General features: G+C 41.9%; 1 protein-coding gene across 1 annotated transcript in view; it reads right to left on the minus strand.

Annotated features, from left to right (window-relative positions):
- The window catches only part of SPATA18 (spermatogenesis associated 18), a 203,970-nt gene that overhangs the window by 6,440 nt on the left and 177,804 nt on the right, over positions 1-19,726 (minus strand). The gene's annotated exons all lie outside the window — the stretch shown is intronic.

Here is a 19,726-nt window from a genome sequence, read left to right on the forward strand (position 1 = left end):
AATCCATTACACATGGGTGCTATGGCATAGATTCATAACTTTATCACCGTACAATTCCCTTGATTGTACTGACAGTCCTGGTAAGTTCCAAACAGTTAGGCCTTCATTATATCCTGCAGCTGAAAAAGCTTGGCAGGAAATAACTTAGCAGAAAACTTCAATTTTCCCTTACTTTTTTTTTTAAAAAAAAGAAAGAAAAAGAAAACTTTGACAAAGTATCCAGGTTTAAAAAAAAATAGCATAGCTGTAGAGAAACCTACATCTTGCTGTTATCTGCTGGCAATCAGAGAGAGGTAGCAAAAATACAGACTGTGTATGTACCACCTTCTGTTTTCCTCCTTTTAAAGACATGTAAGTAAGACAGTAAAGAAAAGACATACCTGAATCTCCTTCTTTTCAAGCAGGAAATTGTCGTCTACTTGAAAGCTGCTGTGCACTACCAGTAACTAGAATTTTGCTAACATTATCGTTATCACAGAGATATCTGAGGAATGCAGTGACTGCCAAGCAGCAAGGAGAACATCTGGGTTATGTCTAAATAAAGAGCCCAAAAAACACATACCTTGGTGCTCTGTCCAGAAGTCAACCTTCTTACTGTTACTGTTCACTAACCAACTCTTTTTGAAAGGCACAGTGACACAGTTCACCTATTAGGTAATCACCAGGCTGTGATTTGTGGGTGACACATAGCACCCAAGCGGTATTTACATCACCACAAATAATCAGAGTAAAGACTGCCAGCATCATCTGCAAGAAAATCGAGTTCGGATTTTGGTATTTTGACTCAGGTTTGATACGATGGGAAAGGAGAAGACTGTTTACACAAGAAGGAGAAAGCCTACCCAGACAGGATCTCAAAATCACTTTCAGATGAGACAAAAAAATGATTGCTATTGCTGGCAAGGGGCAAACTCACACTTCATTCATGCGGCTTCTGCAGGATCAGGGTTTCCCATGAGAAGTAACTGGGTAAGGGAATGGCTAAATCCAGTCCAGGAGGTTGCTGGGTTTATCAGTTTGATCATGTGAATTATTATGCCTCCCTCCTTCACTAATGAACCTACTTTCCCAAAATGTCGCAGATCTGCTTTTCTCAATGTAATCTGATTTAATGTTATTACTGTATGTTCCACTATGCTGCCATTAGACAAGGCATTTGATTTCCAAAGGAGCCACTTTCTCATGTGTACACAGAACTCAAATACTCATCATTAATACAAGTGCACTGGCAAAAGTATTTCTTTTTCATTGAAAGGCTATTTAAATATTGACTTGATGATTTTCTGTACAAAAATACCTAGTACGTGCCTTTTTCTTTCTTCTCATAAAAAGGAAGTGCACAAGTCAGTGCGGTCCTCTGTGTAGCCAGGTGCACATGCAAGTGGAACATTCTCCTGTGCACCCATTTTTATGGACATGCTACCCAGCCAACTTTTTTCAGACGAAACTTGATATATTGAGTGCCACTCTTTCAACATCCCTGGAAAATGGCTTTTCTTTTGTTAAACAAGGCTCTTTGCACTCCATGAGCCCGCATGTTACAAAATTCAGCATACAGCTGTAAAAATGTCTTCTGCTGTCTGCACTGCCCTGGCCTCCCAAGTGATGGGAAGGCACCAGAAGCCAAGCTGCAAATCAGTCCCTGATGAGACCCTTCAAATGTTGACCAAATTCATAACTGAGCACCTCAATTTTAATAATAAATTATTAGAAAAGAGTTTGCATTTTATTCCAATCCAGTGCAACAGCCACCATTAACACCCCCCCCCCCCCCGAAGTTTATGGAATAAAGGGGTAACATTATTGCTTCTATCTGAGTTCTTTTTCCTGTCCAAAGTGAAAGGTAGTCTTGCTAAAAAGCCATCCAGAGGGTTCCGATTATTTCATCTTCTACACAGAGAGGTAAAAAAAAACCCTAGCAAATTCTGATGGTTTTCAGTCAGCTATTACTATCACTTTGTCTGTTTATACAGCAACAAAAAGAAACAGAAATTCCTGTTTCCAAGAGTCACCATGACACTTATAAAATTGGACAGGCTGAAAGATTAAAATGAAAGCCTAAGAAAAGATGCAGTATAAATGGTCCATCCAAAAGGACTTTAAAGGTGGTTTCATAACATGTCAACACATCCACATTTAAAAAAAAAATATGAAAATCTAAGTATCTAAAAGAATTTTATTTATACTGCATGGGTGTTCTTATGCCAAAACCGGATATTACTCATAAAAACAAGAATAAAAGACATTTCCATACTTTTAAAGCAAGATAATATTTTATCTATAGTCATCCACTCTTCTAAAAGCAAGTTATACTGTAGTGCATTGTGCTGAGAGGCAACAAACCTGGAAAACATACCAAATGGCTACAACACACTAAAAAAAAAAAAAAAAAAAAATCAATGATAATGCTCTGCAGAGAGCAGTGAAAAATAATGACTTCAAACAAAATACCTGGTCCATGCAGCTAATGACATTTGTCTGTGTGCTGATTTCGTACAAAGTAAAAAGCACAAACAAAAAGAATAAAACCAAAAAATCACACACACACATTTCTCAATTAAACAGACCCTGAATTGAAATTGCAGATCTGAACACTCTGAAAGAGTGTCCAGGAAAAAAAATCCCAGTCTAATCTACACAGATGAAGTTGATCTTCACCTTCCACTCAGTGCAAGTTACTAGAGAAAACAACAAACCAAAATGAATTTGTTATCAGTTTAACATCCACGTAAAACACTCTATGGTGATCAAACATGACCACGTATGAGATGGTGCAAGTCCATGCCTTGGTCCTGTTACTGCTTTCTACGGGAGGTGTTCTCCTGAATCCTGTGCCAGATGGACCTCAAATACCACCAAATCCCAACATCCCAATTTAATGTGTTCTGCACAATGGTAATGAATAGGCGCATGTTTATTGGATAAGAAATAAAAAAAAAAAATATTGGTCTGATGGAGCCCAGGCTGGTTTTAAAGGAATCAGACAAGAAAACTTTTCTTTAGAATCAGACATTTCTGCCAAGAGGCAGCAGAGAGGGGATGTCAAAGCCCCATTTCAATAGTCAGCCTTTGCACAAGCAAAATGTTTGAAGGAATCTCAGCCCATGAGCTGAAATTTCTCCTCTAGACAAATTGTAAAAGGTAATTGCAAATAATGTGGGTTTTTTTAGGCAAAAGCAATCGTCATCAACCCTAAAATCACTGTGGCAATACAGCAAGTGCTAAATTGTGGCTTCAGTGTGGAATAGCTGACCTTTATTGAAAGGCAGAAGGTTTAAGGAAACTAGGTCAACCATACTATACACACTGTGGCAAATGCTGGGTGTCTTCTAACAGGTAACATTTTCCATCATGCAACAGTTTAACAGAGAAACTGGAAACACTGAGATCTAAAATAGACAGAAAACTCACAATCCAAAGCTGCTTGATGTCTCTTCAGCTTTAGACAAACTTAACATCTTTCTTAGAAGGTGAAGGAAGGCTAAACAGCCCAACCCCTCCTAGATGGGCACAGGATTTTACCATTCCTCCAGCTTGGCCCAGTCCTACAGATTTCCTTGCCTTTCCTCCTTGCTTTGGGCAAAATTCCTTCTCCTTTGCAGCACCTCACCATCTGGTCCAGCCCAAAGGTGCATCCCCGTTTTATCAGTTCAGCACCTCTTTTCACATTTCACTTGAAAAGGCACATGCCAGATAAGGAGAAATTTCTTCCAGATGTCACGAACTGAACATGAACACATCCTTGTACAGAGAGAGGTGATACTATGTGATGAGAACACTGTGGGATAATTAGGAAGAGAAAAAAGTCTGCTTTTAGAGGTCAGTGTTTAACTCTCCATCAAGACATTGTAAGTATTTAATGTCCATGCAGTATTCCCTACCCTAACTATGCCATCAAGGATTTGTCTAAATAAAGGAAGTCTTGGGAACATTTCAGAAATATGGTATATGTATTAAAGAATGATGAACTGCAAAGATTATGAACAAAAATCTCCCTTAAATCCAGCTTGGTCCTGGAGTTTGTCCTGTCCAGCTCAAAGGGAGCACCTTCCCTCCAGCAGTTTCCCCTAAGGGACTTAGATGCACCTCACCTTGAGAGTCATCAGTGTTCCCACCTCTGGGTAGAGGAGCAAAGAGGCATCCTCCATGTTGTAGCTACAAACTCCAAGTTACATGAGGGGCATTTTCTAGACACAAGGCATGTTTGCTCAGCTCCTCACCCCTACAACTTTCCTCATACAATGGGAACAAAACAAATGTACCCCTTGTTCCAAAATCCAAGTGTGGTAAATGCATGTGATTGAACCACTGCTGCCATAGTGGTGGTTTATGACTTACTACATTTAGCCTGGTTCTTTGTAGCAGTGTGAATATATATTATTCTGCTTTGTATGAGAGTTAAGTGCGGTTTTGATTAGGCTTGCAGAGAGCTGTCAGAAAGTCAGACTCAAGAAAATAAGCCCCTGTAGGTTCGCTTCGAAAAGCCCATAAAATGTCTGCTGTTCATTTAAATTAGACTCAGAAAGAAATACAAACCTGAAAGTTGCCAGTGTTTATGTATTTAAGAATTTTTTTTCTTGGGGGGGTAGTGGAGGCTGGGAGAGGAGTTATTCTGGGAATGAGCCTAGTCAGAGAGCAGCCTTGGGCCCAGACCCTCATTCCTGCACACAAAGCAAAGGAAAAACAGGCTTATGCAGGCACTCTGAGTTATACTATAGCCAGAAGAAATCCCTCCCTTGAACCAAAGCCCAGCAGTGGAGGAGCAGCACAGCTACTCTGCAGTCATTTCTGAAACTATTAGGTTGTGGCAGTGGCTAAAGCAAGTTCTGGGAGTACTTTCCTATATGTGGCTTGTTTAATTGCAGTTTTTCTACACACCTCCGAGCCTCAGTTGAGGAAATCTGCCTGGGCTGCAGCCCAGATGGCAAGGCAAGATGGCCAATGGCACCTGAACTCCTTCAGGGCTAGCTCAGGTCTTCCCATGGGACTGCCATCCCCAGAGCGTAGTCCTGTCCTACACACAGATGCCCCTACGAGCAGTAGCATTTTGCCCTGCTTGGAATGAATACATCCCCTTTAGCTTGTACTGTCCTTTTATTTTCTTAAGTACTCACTGACTTGTATACCCATGCTTTAGCTGTCAGGGGGCGAGTTCTGCATGCCCAGCCTGGATGATGACATTGACCTGTCATCTTCAACTCTCACTCCATGCTGTCTGAAATGCTGCTTACAGTTGGTTTTACTTAGGAGGCACCGCCTGAACCCCCTGCCTCTGCTGTTTCAGAGACAAGCAGGCTGGCTGCTCCCTGCCCCTCTCCCTTTCATGCACGCACATGTGCATCCTCAGCTCTCCCACACCCCTGGCTCACGCATTCTCCATATGAAGGCAATAGAATCAAAACTTCCTTCTTTGCCTGGCTCTGTCTCATTTGGGTCCCACAGGCTCCAACGTGTCCCCTCCCCACGTGTGGATCCATGGCTGTCCTCCAGAGCTTTCCTCGAGGTGCCTGCCCACACGCCTCCTGCCGCAGCCCCATCTCTCAGGTTTTGGGGGCACACCTCCTACTGCAGAGCTGCTGTAAATCCAGCAGCACCTTCTGAAGCCTCTGGCAGCATGTTTTTGACTGGGGGATTCGCTTGTCCTCTGCATGTATGTGTATACTAGGGTCTTGTCTGGTGCCTGCCCCCAGCTCTCCAGGGACAGGAACACCCTGTTCCCCACGCTGCTGCACACGAGCATCCTGGGCTTGAGGCTGCCACTTCAGGGGGCAGAAAGTACAAACTAACTCAGGATTTTGGCATCTCTACTGCTGATTATTTAACAGGCTGAGAAATAAGTAGATCTAAATGCAACTTGGAGGTCCTGTATGCCTGTGTCTTTGACCACTCTGGATCAGCATTTAGGCCCCCAGTGGGGAAATTTGTACCTTGGACCCCAAAGGGAGATAATTTCTCTTTCTTTTCTCTTTATTTCTCTCTGGCCATCCACCCTAGTGCTTACAGAGATGTTGTAGCTGCTGCATCTAAGCAACCAGAACAAAGTACCTGGATGCTCACTGCAGGGTTTGGGGACAGTTGTGGGGGCTCTCAGTATTGAAACTTCCTATAATTATTCTTACTGTTGCTAGCAGGAAGGTCAGAAAGCACTGGTTTGCTCAGTAGGGCAAGCAGCAGGTGCTGCCCTCATTTTAATTAGAAGCTCTCCTTCCTACCATGCCAGGGTCAGGCTGCATTTGGCTGAACACACATGCGCAAATTGTAGGAATCAGTTAATAAGTACAAAGAATTATCTGTATCTTATCTAGTGTTGACATTTTATTAATTGTTCCCAAAGACTGAGGCTTTTCAGACTTTCATTTTAATTAGAAGGAACAGTTGCCAAAAGCAATTTATCTCAGGCAACTTTTCACCGTTTATTGAAGTCTTCATTTATCTGATATTATTACAAGGCTGGGTTTTAAAAAAAAATTACAAGAACAACCCATCTATTCAGGTTCTGAGAAGTCTCCTAGACAGCAGCTGGGGGAAAGAGCTCGCCTTGTGAAAAACCTCCTGTCCTTGGCTCAGCCAAACCTCCCAAGCAGCTTTGCTCCCTGCGTGTGCTCCATGCTTCAGGGACACAACTAGGCAGCTACCTTTAAGCCTGTATAAAAATATGGAAAAAGTGTATGATTACCTGCAGGAATACTTGAAGGCCCACTTACGTTTCAGGGGTGACTTAGGGAGACAATCTGCCTTTTGATTGTATTTCCTCTAATCTTCCCTCTCTGCCTTTATTACTCATAGGAATTTGTGCATGTAAACGCTCCTCCAGCTGCCCAGGTTGTTTTTATTTATACTAGATGATGGAGCCGTTCAAGCTGCACAATACTGAGGCACAGATAGCAATTGATACCATGCAGCGGTAAGGTGGATGGGTCCACAGCCATCTCACGGGAGCAGGGGTGCATGTTGCACCAAGCAGTCATAATGGTAGGGCTGCACCTGCTGTGCAGACACGCTACCTGCAAAATCCAGCTCTGCTGCACAAGCAGAGGTAAGAAACTGCCTCTTGCAGACTAAAATCTTCAGAGCAGGGACAAGGAGCTGCACAGTTGACAAAATGTGGAGGAAAAACCATGGGGACAATAACCACATCCTGTGGGTGCTCAGGGACTTAGGCACATTAACGGGATATTTCAGCGACAGAGGCAGCCCTGCACACGTTGCCTACTTGGCTATCACCGGTTGCATAGTTCAGACATGAAGCAATGGCATGAAATCACCCCTCGCCTGGGGAAAGTCCCATCCAACCAAGGGAACAGACTTCAAAGTTCTGGATGGCCCAAGACTTACAGGGAAACAGGACAAATCCAGAAGCATCACAGAAAATACTTTCACAAGGGTATATGGTCTGTGACAAGTGACATACACGTGTTGTGGGGATGGTTATGATGGTCCACGGCAGATTTAAGAGATGGACAAACATGACTGAGAAAAAAGCCTTTCTCAAGAAATGAGCACCATGTAATTGATCAAAATGTAAGGAGTTCAATGACTTTTGAAATATTTCAATTTTACTTTAAGCTCTTGCTGCAAACCATCAGGTACAAAAATTACATTATTTTCATGAGGAATTTCTAGTATTTCATTCTGTTAATACTGGCAGAGACCTTCCATCCATTGAACAGTACCCTATATTTCAACAAGTTTATAGCAACTCTTAGCATTTATTTCTTCTCTTGGCAAAACGGGTATGAATAGAGCTAATTTTCCTTTGTGACATCGAGCTCCAGGCAAGTTTCTTTTATTGCCACTAAAACTCTGTAAGGCTGGTTGTTAAACTACACTCCAGCAACTTAATGCAAGGCATCACCCTGCAGTAGTTTTTAGTAATAGAGCGACACACCCTGATGCATTATGGCATCCACAGACAGCACTGTCATGGTATGTATGCAAATGCATGCCCAAAGTTCAGAATTTCGAAAATAACCGTGCCGCCCATATGAAAGGCATTTAGAGATGGCAAATCAAGAGCTCACAAAAGAGTGTGTTTATGGATTGATGTTCTAGGGAAAAAAAAAAAAAACAAACAACAAAACACATCAAAAACACACTTATCTGTTTAAAACAACTGAGGATAATAAAGCTTATTAATTGATCACAGATATTGAGCCACTTCCCACAGAGATGGTACAATGAAATTGATAAACTTACAATACAAAGCTCTTGTCAGGCCTTATCCTGAATACTGTGCACCATTTCTATTCATCTGTACTTAAGAAAAATAGATTGAAACAGAAATATACTCAGGGCCACCCAAACAGGATAATGGAGGGAATGAAGAGCCTCTCTTCAGAGATGGAGAGATTTGGCTTTTTTAGCCTAGAGAAACAAAAACTAAAAGAAGAGATGATTGCTTTCATCAGTAGGGCAAATACCAAAGGAGGGAACAAGGACTTCTGAAGATAAAGAATGATACTGGCAGAAGAACAAAGAGAAATAGCCTGGAAGTTAATAAATTTGGGCTGGGAATCAGAAGAAAATTTCCAAGCATTGAGAAGTGAAATTCTGGAACAACACTGCAATAACAAATAGAGCGTGGTGCAAAGCAAACTTGGTTTTGAAACAGCAATTAATAAGATTATTATTATCCAAAGCAGTTGCTGTGACAGTTGCCCTGGCTCCTTCTAGCTCTACCCTGATGGTTCAGCAGATGCAATTGACCCTGACTTTGAAAAGAAAAATCAACAGAAGGTGCAGCTAAAGGCACAGAGTATGTTTCTGACTCAGAGATTTTGCAGAATTTATTAGGGAAACAGCTCTTTCAGTCATAGACAAAGGGAATAGTGGAGCAACTTGCCAGCCAGACATTGCAACTGAACAATCACTCAAAATATAACAATCTTGCAAGCTGACATTTTCTTGAACTAGATAAGAACTAGAAACAATAAGAAGTGGACAAATGTTAAAAGTAGTTCATTTTCAATGTAATTTTCAGTTTGGGGTTTGTTGGATTCTTTTTTTTTTTAAAGTTATTTGAGAAAATCAGTCAGAATAGGACCGGGTAAACACCATTCGCTTTAGAGGGCCACGTTAATTTTGAAAAATTGGCTCCCAAAAATCCTAAATCCAAATTAATTACTTCAATAATGGATTGATAGCGATGTTCATCTCATCACCCATATGTCAGGATTTATCAGGCAGCAACCTTTAACAGATCAAATGGCAAGCTAATTCTCCATTTGACATCTGTTGATACTGCTTGGATCTGTAACATTTATACATTTATTTGCAAACCTCACTTTGGCAATCAGCTTTTAAAACTGCAGTTGAAGCCAAAATCTGCTTTTTCTGAGCATAAGGCAATAGTGCCATCTCGTGGGAAATACTCTGGTTTGTGCCTTATGGTGGACAAAGGAGCTTGGAGCCTCTCTCACACAAACATCTCAAGAAAAGTAGATGTGGGGTGGGGTTTTTTGGTTTGGGTTGGTTTTGTTTGTTTGTCTGTTTTTGTTTGGGGTTTTTGTTTGGTTGGTTGGTTGTTTTTTTTAAGTTGGCTCCCCAGGGTTAGCACATAAACTTTCATCTAAAATGCCCACTAGCCTTTTCTGGGCACTGTGGTAAGGTGTCATAAGGTTTTTTGCTTTGCTCTGATGTGCTCTCCTACAAAGCATGGCCCCAGTGCCCTGTTTGGGCAAAGCCCAGGAGAGTCCTGGTCCTGTGTCCTGCCAGGAGGGTCCCATGTGCAGCGGGAGAGCACCCAGCCCAGCTCTGACCCTGCCTGCAGGCAGAGCAATGCTGCTCTGCGTTGTCCAGCAAGACCAGCATCACTGGGCAAGCACATGCCATGAGTCCTCGGATCTGCTGCACGTGCGCTACACGCACAATTGCCAGTCACATCTCAGCCCTGCTTCTCCTATCAACATATTTCAGTCCATTTTATCTGATTTTGTGCCTCTACCTCGTTAATGGCTTTTTCCTTCAGTCTCTGCAGAGCCAAAGCACAAACAGCACTTCATACACCGGAGAACACTGGAAACCCTTCTACATTTGAAGTGTCATCCATCTTAGAGGTAAAGCAACAAGGATTCATCTGTTTCTTCCATGAGCAGTGGAAGAAGTGTGCCAGGAACACTTCTTCCAGTGAGCTCCATGTGCATGGCTCCTTGGTGAAGAACGGAGCTGATTAAGCCAAATAGGCTCCCTTTTCCACAAAGAAACTGGCTTTTCTTTCTTTTCAACTCCAGCCTTTTCTGCAAGGCTTCTCCTCCTACTGCCACGCTGGTCTGCCATGACTCCTCAAAGGCTTTAAGGGCTCTCCCACCAAAATTACAGCGGCTGTAACCCCATCTGGGCTCTGGTCAACCCACATCTTTATAAGCAAATAAATGTAAATCCCAGCACAGGTGGGTTTTTTTTTCTAGATCCCTGATAAAGGTGGTGAGTTCTGAAGCCATCAGACAGATATTAACCAGAAATAGGAATTAAATAGGATCCTATACTCACAGCAAGTTTACTTTTGCAGCTTGCACTCATTGGTTCAATACATGCTCAAGAATGAATCTCAGGCTGGTACTTCCATGATGCTGCTGGTTCAGCATTACCAATGAAGCCAAGCGTCAAGAAAACTGGTAAAATATTACCTTCATTTATCATTTGTATACTCTTGCCAGTGTTACAAAATTGGCATTTATATTTTATAATACGAATATTACAAAATCAGAAGAATCTGTCACATTTATCTATTTTGTCTCCCTGTATGAGGCTCTAGACTGTTTCCCTGGACTGTTATACATGTTGTGTAACACAAACGCACACTCCCAAGCTTAAAATTCCTGTGATGGACAATCTTTGACAAGTCTTGATGAACTGTGCCAGTATAGTTGCAGCAGCACCAACAAAAAAGACCACAGGCTTACAGAGAACAGAGGCCACCTTGAGTTTTGGCATCAGATGTTCATTTGTAGTAACAGCAACTGAGACCTAGTTTAATCTGGTTTAAGCTAAACTCAGATAAGGTCAGGTGCTATTAGTGTAAGACACAAAGAGCTCAGGCTTGATATTTTATTGATTCTTTAACAAAATAATAAGCAATTTACAATACAGTTTTGAGGTACTAAACATGCTGTTTATTCAGACTAATTGAAATGGACATGTTATTCAGATTGCAGTTAGTCATTCCTGAAATTCCAGTCTAGGTGAGAAAAACATATGGTACTAACTGGTGTTAATCAACTGAAAATGGTTAAATTCAAAATTTCATATGCATTTCATTGATTTAAGAGCTGGAAAATTTAAAGACTACTTCATTCAAACCACAAGCTCCTCAATTTGAGCAATACACCATATACTGACTGGAAATGAAAATACTAATTGTATTTCTGTATTAAAGGACTGACACAGCTCTATCGGTATCTGATTTTAGTTTGATAGATTCCTGCCCAAATTACAGCAGCACGTAGAAATCATCGAGTTTCCTTTTACGAGCAGAGGTGCAATGATGAAGGTGAAGTTCAGGATGAAGGTGAAGGCAACAACAGTGTGCCTTGGGGAGGACTTTGCACTGAGCCAGCAAAGACCTTCACATGCCCTCCTGTAAGCAACTCATCTCAGCCTGAATAGTAATCATTCACGTACTTGTGGCATGTAGAATGCTTTTAAAAAATAAAACATTCAATTTCTGATTGACACATAAACCCATAAAGTATGCATAAAAGTTTGGGGAAAGGAAGTCTGCCTACACAACATGCACTAAATGCAGTGTTACAAGATTAACAAGTTCCCTGAAAGCAGTCATAAAGCTTAGCCCTAAGAAACAGAGACAAAAATGACAAAATAGCCCTTTGGATTTTCTGAATTTTACATTCGCATCACAAATCTCAGAATGGTTTGGGTTGAAAGGGACCTTAAAGATCATCTAATTCCAAGCCCCCTGCCATGGGCAGGGACACCTTCCACCAGACCAGGTTGCTCAAAGTCCCATCCAGCCTGACTTGAACACTGTCAGGGAGGGGGCAGCCACAGCTTCTCTGGGCAACCTCTTCCAGTGTCTCACCAGCCTCACAGGAAAGAATTTCTTCCTAATATCTAATCTAAATCTCCCCTCTTTCAGTTTGAAACCATTTCCCCTCATCCTATCACTACCCTTCCTGATCAAGAGTCCCTCCCCACCTTTCCTGTACGTCCCCTTGAAGTACTGGAAGGCCGCTAGATGGTCTCTCCAGAGCCTTCTGTTGTCCAGGCTGAACCACCCCCACTCTATCAGCCTGTCTTCATAGGGGAGGTGCTCCAACCCCCTGATCAGCTCCAGTGGCCCTCCTCAAGCAGGTCCATGTCTTTCTTGTGCTGGTGGCCCCAGAGCTGGACATGGTACTGCAGGTGGGGTCTCATGAGTGGAGTAGAAGGGGAAAAAGGAGAGCAGACCCATGGGTGGAAGTGCAACAGATTTAATGAAACACCACCAATACCAACAGAGATATAAAGAGCTACACTTAGCCAAATGAATATCCAGTCATCACAACCAAGCACAGAGCAGTTCTCCAGAGAAGCCAGAGCAGGTGTAAGAACCCCAGCAGGAACCCCACAGGAGCTCCCTCTCCTCAGTAAACCTTCCCCCTTTATAATAACCAGTCATTGTGGGACAGGCTACCCCTGTAGCTAACTCAGGTCAGCTGCCCTGGCTGACTTGAAACTGCTGATGGTCTGCCCAGCATGGCTGGGCTGTGATTCTAACCCAGCCAAACCAAGACAGGGGGAGAATCCCCTCCCTCAACTTGCTGGCCACACTTCTTTTGATGCAGCCTAGGATGTGATCGGCTTTCTGGGCTGCGAGCGCACATTACTGGCTCATATTCAGTTTTTCAGCCACCAGCACCCCCAAGTCCTTCTCCCCAGGACTGCTCTCCATCCACTCATCGCCCAGCCCGTAGCTGTGCTTGGGATTGCCCTGACCCAGGTGCAGGACCTTGCACTTGGCTGTCTTGAACTTCATGAGGTTTGCAGGGGCTCACCTCTCCAGCCTGTCAGGGTCCCTGTCTGGATGGCCTCCCTTCCCTCCAGTGTCGACCGCACCACACAGCTTGCTGTCATGTGCAAATTTGTTGAGGGTGCACTCGATGCCACTGTCTGTGTCACCAGCAAAGATGAGAAATCACAGCGGTCCCAACACCGACCCCTGAGGAATGCCACTCGTCACTAGTCTCCACTTGGGCATCAAGCTGTTGACCATGACTCTTTGAGTGCAACCATCCAGCCAATCCCTGGTCCACCAAGTGATTCATCCATCAAATCTATGTCTCTCCAGGTTAGAGACAAGGATGTTGTGCGGGACAGTGTCAAACACTTTGCACAAGTCCAGGTAGATGATAGCAGTTGCTCTTCCCTTATCCATCACCACTGTAACCGCATCATAGAAGGTCACCAAATTTGTCAGGCACAACTTGCCCTTAGTGAAGCCACATTGGCTGTCATCAGTCCCTCCTTATTTTCCATGTGCCCTAAGATGGTTTCCAGTACGATCCACTCCATGATCTTGCCAGGCACAGAGGTGACACAGACTGGCCTGTAGTTCCCCAGGTCTTCCTTTTTTCCCTTTTTAAATACGGGGGTCATGTTTCATCTTTTACAGTCGGCAGGAATTTTGCCAGACTGCCACAACTGCTCAAATATGATGGGTAGTGGCTTAGCTACTTCATCCGCCAGTTCCCTCAGGACCCGTGGATGCATCTCATCAGGTCCCATGGACTTGTTCACTTTCAGGTTCCTTAGATGGTCTTGAACCGGACCCTCTCCTACAGTGGGCAGTTCTTCATTCTGCCGGCCCCTGCCTTTGCCTTCTGTGACTTGGACGGTGTGGCTGGACCACTTGTCGGTGAAGACAGAGGTAAAAAATTCGTTGAGTACTTCAGCCTTCTCCATATCCCAGATAACCAGGTCTCCCGTTTCCTTCCAGAGAGGGCCCACATCACTTCTAGTCTTCCTTTTGTCACTGACCTACCTATAGAAGCTTTTCTTGTTACCCTTGATGTCCCTGGACGGGTTTAATTCTATCAAGGCCTTGGCTTTCCCAAGCTGATCCCTGGCTGCTTGAACAATTTCTCTGTATTCCTCCCAGGCTCCCTGTCCTTGTTTCCACCCACAAAAGTCTCTGATAAAACTTTGTTGTCAGCTATTTAATATAACTGCATATTCCAATATTTTAAAAAAATTAGTATAGTCATTTTATACAATAAACTTTCTAAACTGCAAAGTTTTGCCTGATTTTTTCCATTAACAAAGTACCTGTGAATCATATTTTACCAGAAAATAGAAAAAACTTGAAAAATACTTGTCACTTCGGAAATCCATTTATTTTTTATTAAGTAAAATGAGTCGGCCATAAAAAGTGCAAACTGTAAAAACATTCATAGGGCAAAATGGTTTCTGTGAATAGACAATGAAGCTTCCAAACAATAAATGTTTGTCTTGTCCATGCTGGTTTGGGGGTGCATGTATCATCAACTCAGTGAGAGGCTTTCACTGAAGGTGCTGACTGCAGTTTACAAAGGTGTCATATCTGCTTGTGATAGATTATATACCTCTAATGTAAAAGGCTAAATGCCAGCTACCATGAAGAGAAGGCATTAGCCTAAAATGATCTCTACCTATCTTTTTTTTTTTTTTTTCTTCTAAAACAAAGAACTTTGAATGCAGGCCAAAGCCCTTTAGGAAAAACCAGTTTCACAGGAAGCCATACTAACAGTGGTAAACAGCACCTTTATGCCAACATTTTACTTTCAAGCAGGTAACTTTACTTTGAGAACTGTGTTTTTGCAAGGCAGGAGTGTTGCCTTCTCAAACCATCAGTATAAACACACCACCCATTTCATTTGTGTTCATGCCTTCCTCTGCTAACAGTAAAATGACACCAAGTGCTTTCTGTTTGTGTTCTAAGGAGGGAAAGGTACAGATTCCACATAAACAACACACCTGTGTATCAGCAAGAGCCTGTGACAATTTGCTTACATGTCTCATTCTAAACTATCAAAAACCTGCTTGAAATGAAATGTACATTTCTTTAGTATACTTGCTCAGTATGCTGCATGACTGAAATATAATAGCCTTGAAACTTAATATATTCAATCTGAACACATTCTAATGTAGTTGCAAGCCACAATGAATAATTTTCATTTCTTTAATACAAAGCTAGACTACTTAATGCTACAGTAAGAAAATCATTGTGTAGTTAACACCAATCAAAAACAGCTGACAAGGTTACACAAAGCCGAAAGACAGTATTTAATTCTGATGGCACTTTTACAGGTTGACAAACTTTTGCAGTACACACATGCAATATAAAAGTAAAGTTAAAAGCCTCAAACGCTGGAGGATGTACAGGCATGTTTTCCAGGAAGCATTTTGCTAATTTTTGGCCTTCACGTTTACTTTCTTCAGGCTGTAAAGTATTTTTGCTTTAACTTACTGCTCATCTCCAGAGCCTCCTACAAGACTGAATCAGCACCACAACTCACTGCCAGCGAGATTAGATGGGAGGACTCCACCAGCCTCCCGCTCCTAACTTTCTTTCTCCTGGGGGACAATCTAAGATAATTTCTGAATTTAAATCTTCTTTGTGCAGTAGCAAATTTAGCTGAGCCATCTACCCTCAGTATCTGCTAGCTCTGCGTGAGTTTCTATGTTATTGAGCTGCAAACATTGAAGAAGGAAGAGTGAAGATATTTCAATGACATTGTATTCTCCCAGAAATAGGTGATAAAACAGCCACATGTTTAAACTGACTCTGGAGAAGCCTTCGGATTGAGACAGACAGAATCAGTCTTCAAAGAGCTGACATGCAGGAGAAATCCTCCAGCAATCTCAAAATCCCTCACAAAAGTGTGCTGTTCTACATGAAAACCTTGGCCTTGGTGGTGCTTTTTTACATCCCGTGCATTCTCACGTCCATCAGTCCATCTGCAAAAAGTTCAAATTAGCTCAAAATCTAGCCTTCTTTTTCCAGGTACTAACACTTCGATCATGATCGTACTGTTCTAAAACTATCTTGTAATAGAAGCCTTACTGGCTTCTTTTTTTCACTTGTCACCTATAAGAATCCACCCTTACTGTTTGTACTTTGCTGTATTTCAAGTGTGGCATTATCTAGGCTTGTGACTTAAAGAATGAAAGAAAATTAAAAAATCTTATTTAAGATTTTTAAAACTATTAAAACATCAAGTCATCAATTTCACATGCATGATCCATTCTTTCACAGGGTTTTAAAAGCAATTACAGAAGTCCCTTTTTATAAGTTATTTTGCATTTGCTGGTTAATTCCATATAATCTTTATTGGTATGCATTCTCTGCACTGTTGCCATGTGGGTAAAAAAGAAGCACGGGAGCTGTTAATGTCTAACGACACCAAAAGCAATCTTCCATCTGACCCATAGATTTAACATGCTATAAATAAGTGGCATAGGCAGCAGTAGAAAACAGTACATTCCTATTAAAAGACTATGCCCAGAGAGGCTGTGGAGTCTCCTTCTCTGGAGACATTCAAAACCCACCTGGATGCATTCCTGTGTGACCTGCTCTAGGTGCTCCTGCTCTGGCAGGGGCATTGGACTGGATGATCTTTCAAGGTCCCTTCCAACCCCTACAATTCTGCGATTCTGTGATTGTGGGCTGCAGAGTACAATGAGTAGAGTAAGGTTTGTTTAACTAATTAAGTGTTACCATGCTGTGGACCTACTTCCTATTTTGCTGAAAATGGTTTGGTCTGCTCTGAAACATCATGCAAAAAAAAAAACAAACCAAAAAACAAACAAACAAACAAACCAGAAAAAGTCCTAAAGCTTCTTTCTCACTACCAAAACAAGTCATTGGCTGTCAATTAATTAGTTCTCTTTTGAGACTAACTAGTTCTCCAGGTACCTGCTGGGGAAGTAAGATGAGATGGCCCACCAAGCACTGTGAATTTGTCTTTTATGGCAATTTTAGATCTTTTGGAATACTAGTTCCTAGTGGCATCACAGGTGTGTACAAGTCTGGATCTACCCTGCCTGTCATGCTTATGTCAAGAAAAACATAATTCCTTGATGTAGTCTTTGTTTTCTCACAGTGGGTATGGAAACTTACTTCAACTCAAAATCATAACACAGACAAGTCTTACATGCGGAAGACAAACACACATCACCTAATTTTTAAAAACCCTACATCTCCTTAGCCCTTGGTACTTACAAGATTTTGACAAATTCTTCATTTTTCTGCTCAAAATCATACTTAGGATATCTAATTGTCTTCTGTTGCCATACAAGTCACAGGTGCTCAGTTTTTCCAGAACTGTGGTGGTTTTAGTCATGAGATCAGTGCAGAAATATGTAGGTTTACTTCAAGCTCAGATCCATAGCTGTGACCAACAATCAGGCTCTTAGAAGAGTCTATTGCTTTGCATTTTCTTTTGTGACTGTACTGGGTCTGTCTGAGATGGAGTTAATTTTCCCCGTAGCAGTCCTCACCATGCTGTACTTTGTAGTGGTAGCTAGAAAGGTGTGGGTAACACATTCATGTTTTGGCTTCTGCTGAGCCAGGCTCACACAGCATCAAGGCCGTCTCTCCAACATCCCACCCATCCCCACCCCCACCCCCCCCCCCACACCTCACCAGTCAGCAGGGGGTGGGCAAGATCTCAGGAGGGGACACAGCCAGGACAGCTGACCCAAACTGACCAAAGGGATATTCCATATCATATGACGTCTGCTCAGCAACATAAGCTGGGGGAAAAGAGGAGGAAGGCAGGGTGTTCGTTTTTACATTTGTCTTCTGGAGCAACCACTACGTGTACTGAAGCCCTGCTTCCCAGGAAGTGGCTGGATATCACCTGCTGATGGGAAGTAGAGAATAAAGTCTTTTTTTTTCCTTTGCTTCCATGCACAGCCTTTGCTTTTGCTTTATTAAACTGTCCTTATCTTGACCCACATGCCTGTCATCATATTTTCTCTCCCCTGTCCAGCTGAGCAAGGGAGTGACAGAGTGGCTTTGGTGGGCACTTGGCAGCCAGCCAGGGACAACCCACCACAGTGACATTCTTAGATAACAAGAAAGTACACCACACAGATGCATGTGCCTTTGTGCTCCCTTAGTTCATTCAGAGCGGCTCTGTGAATGGCTCTCTATGTACAGGACCTCATTTTGCTCTCATCGGTTACTAATGGGCCTGATTCCAATGAAAATATGCCCGTAGAACTAAAGTCACAGTTGATCCATGGCTCATGGGGACCAATGCTAAGTCTGCCTGAAATACGATCCTGTGCCAAAAAAAGCCTTGTGCCAAAGTCTTAAGCCACACAAGAATTACAGAAGTGTACAGAAGAATTACATGTGTAAATCTGCATAGGATCCCTGGAAAGGGATTACAAAATCTGCTCCTGTAATGTAATTTTAAGGACTAAGTAGTTTCAGAACTCATAAAATTATTTTTGTTCATGTTATTACAGTAGTACTAATGAAACGTTATGTTCCAGGGCATAGACTGATTAAAAGAAGAGTCAGTAAGGAATTTTTCCTCCTTCTGATTGTTTATATTCCAAAACTGTGGAGACGAATTTGGGGAAAGCTTCGCATACCTTTGAAGCATCAGGTATTGACCAGAATGAGACAGTGGAGTTGTTGAATTACACATCAGCTCCATTATGAGAAATCTTATGTTTCTACGTAAAAGCATAAGGCCCCAAGCAGTCACTTGTGTGGCTTGTATTTAAGGCTGGCCCTACAGAGGAGGTTCTGAGAGAAAGACAGTACCAGTTCTCTCAAAACAAAAATGCTGATATAAAAATAAACATTTACAAGGGGAAAAGATTATTTAAAGTGCCAGAATAAAACCTCTTCAGGTCTCTAATTTTTACACTTAGAATGTAATAAATGCCCACAGAAACAGATTAACTGGTAAGGTTTTTTCCACTGTCTTCACAAGAATTACTAATCTATCAGTCTGGTATGAAAGCCCATTAACAGTGATACCAGACAGACCACCTCAAGCAAATATTTCAAGCCTACAAATAGTCAGTGGCATACTTTCAAAATACTTTAAGTTGTAAACTATGAATTTTTATTATGATAATTTCTAAGTAACAATTAATTTAACAAGGACTATTACTGCCTTGCTAAAGCACACACCCATGCTTTCATAAGTAAATGTCAATAAAGTCCTGGGGATTTCTGGAGTATTGGATATTTATGACTGTTCTATGAAACTTTTGCATCGTAGCCAGAAAATCCAGTTTACTGCAAGGACATATTTAAAAGGATGGCACATCCTAAGGTTATTGCTATTTTCCAAAGTTCCATATAAGCACCAATTAATGAAATTGTTTTCAACAGCTAATCTCAACATTCTGTAACATTCACCATTTAGGTTATATTAAACATCCTATCAAGATTAACTGCATTGTTTGATATCTGTGGAAAACATTCTAGATGCAACAATTCTATCTCCATCTGCAGGATTACAGCACGGGTTCCTCAGCTCTGCAAATTTTGCCAAATGAGTATGATCCTGTATTACGTGCACTTTTTTTTTTCTAAATTAGAAAGGTCGAATTAGTTTCTAAAACTATAAATAAGCCTTCTATAATTCTAAAAACCACACTGAACACAAACTCCGTTTGGAGAGACAATTGCCATGCGCATTATTGCAAGATTTGAGGTATCCTTGAAGGGAAAAGGCACCAGTGAAGTTGTTGGATCCGGATGTACTGAATCACAGGAACA

The sequence above is a fragment of the Leptosomus discolor genome, chromosome 4, assembly GCF_034619465.1.
Source record: "Leptosomus discolor isolate bLepDis1 chromosome 4, bLepDis1.hap2, whole genome shotgun sequence".
In the NCBI taxonomy this organism is placed as follows: domain Eukaryota; kingdom Metazoa; phylum Chordata; class Aves; order Leptosomiformes; family Leptosomidae; genus Leptosomus; species Leptosomus discolor.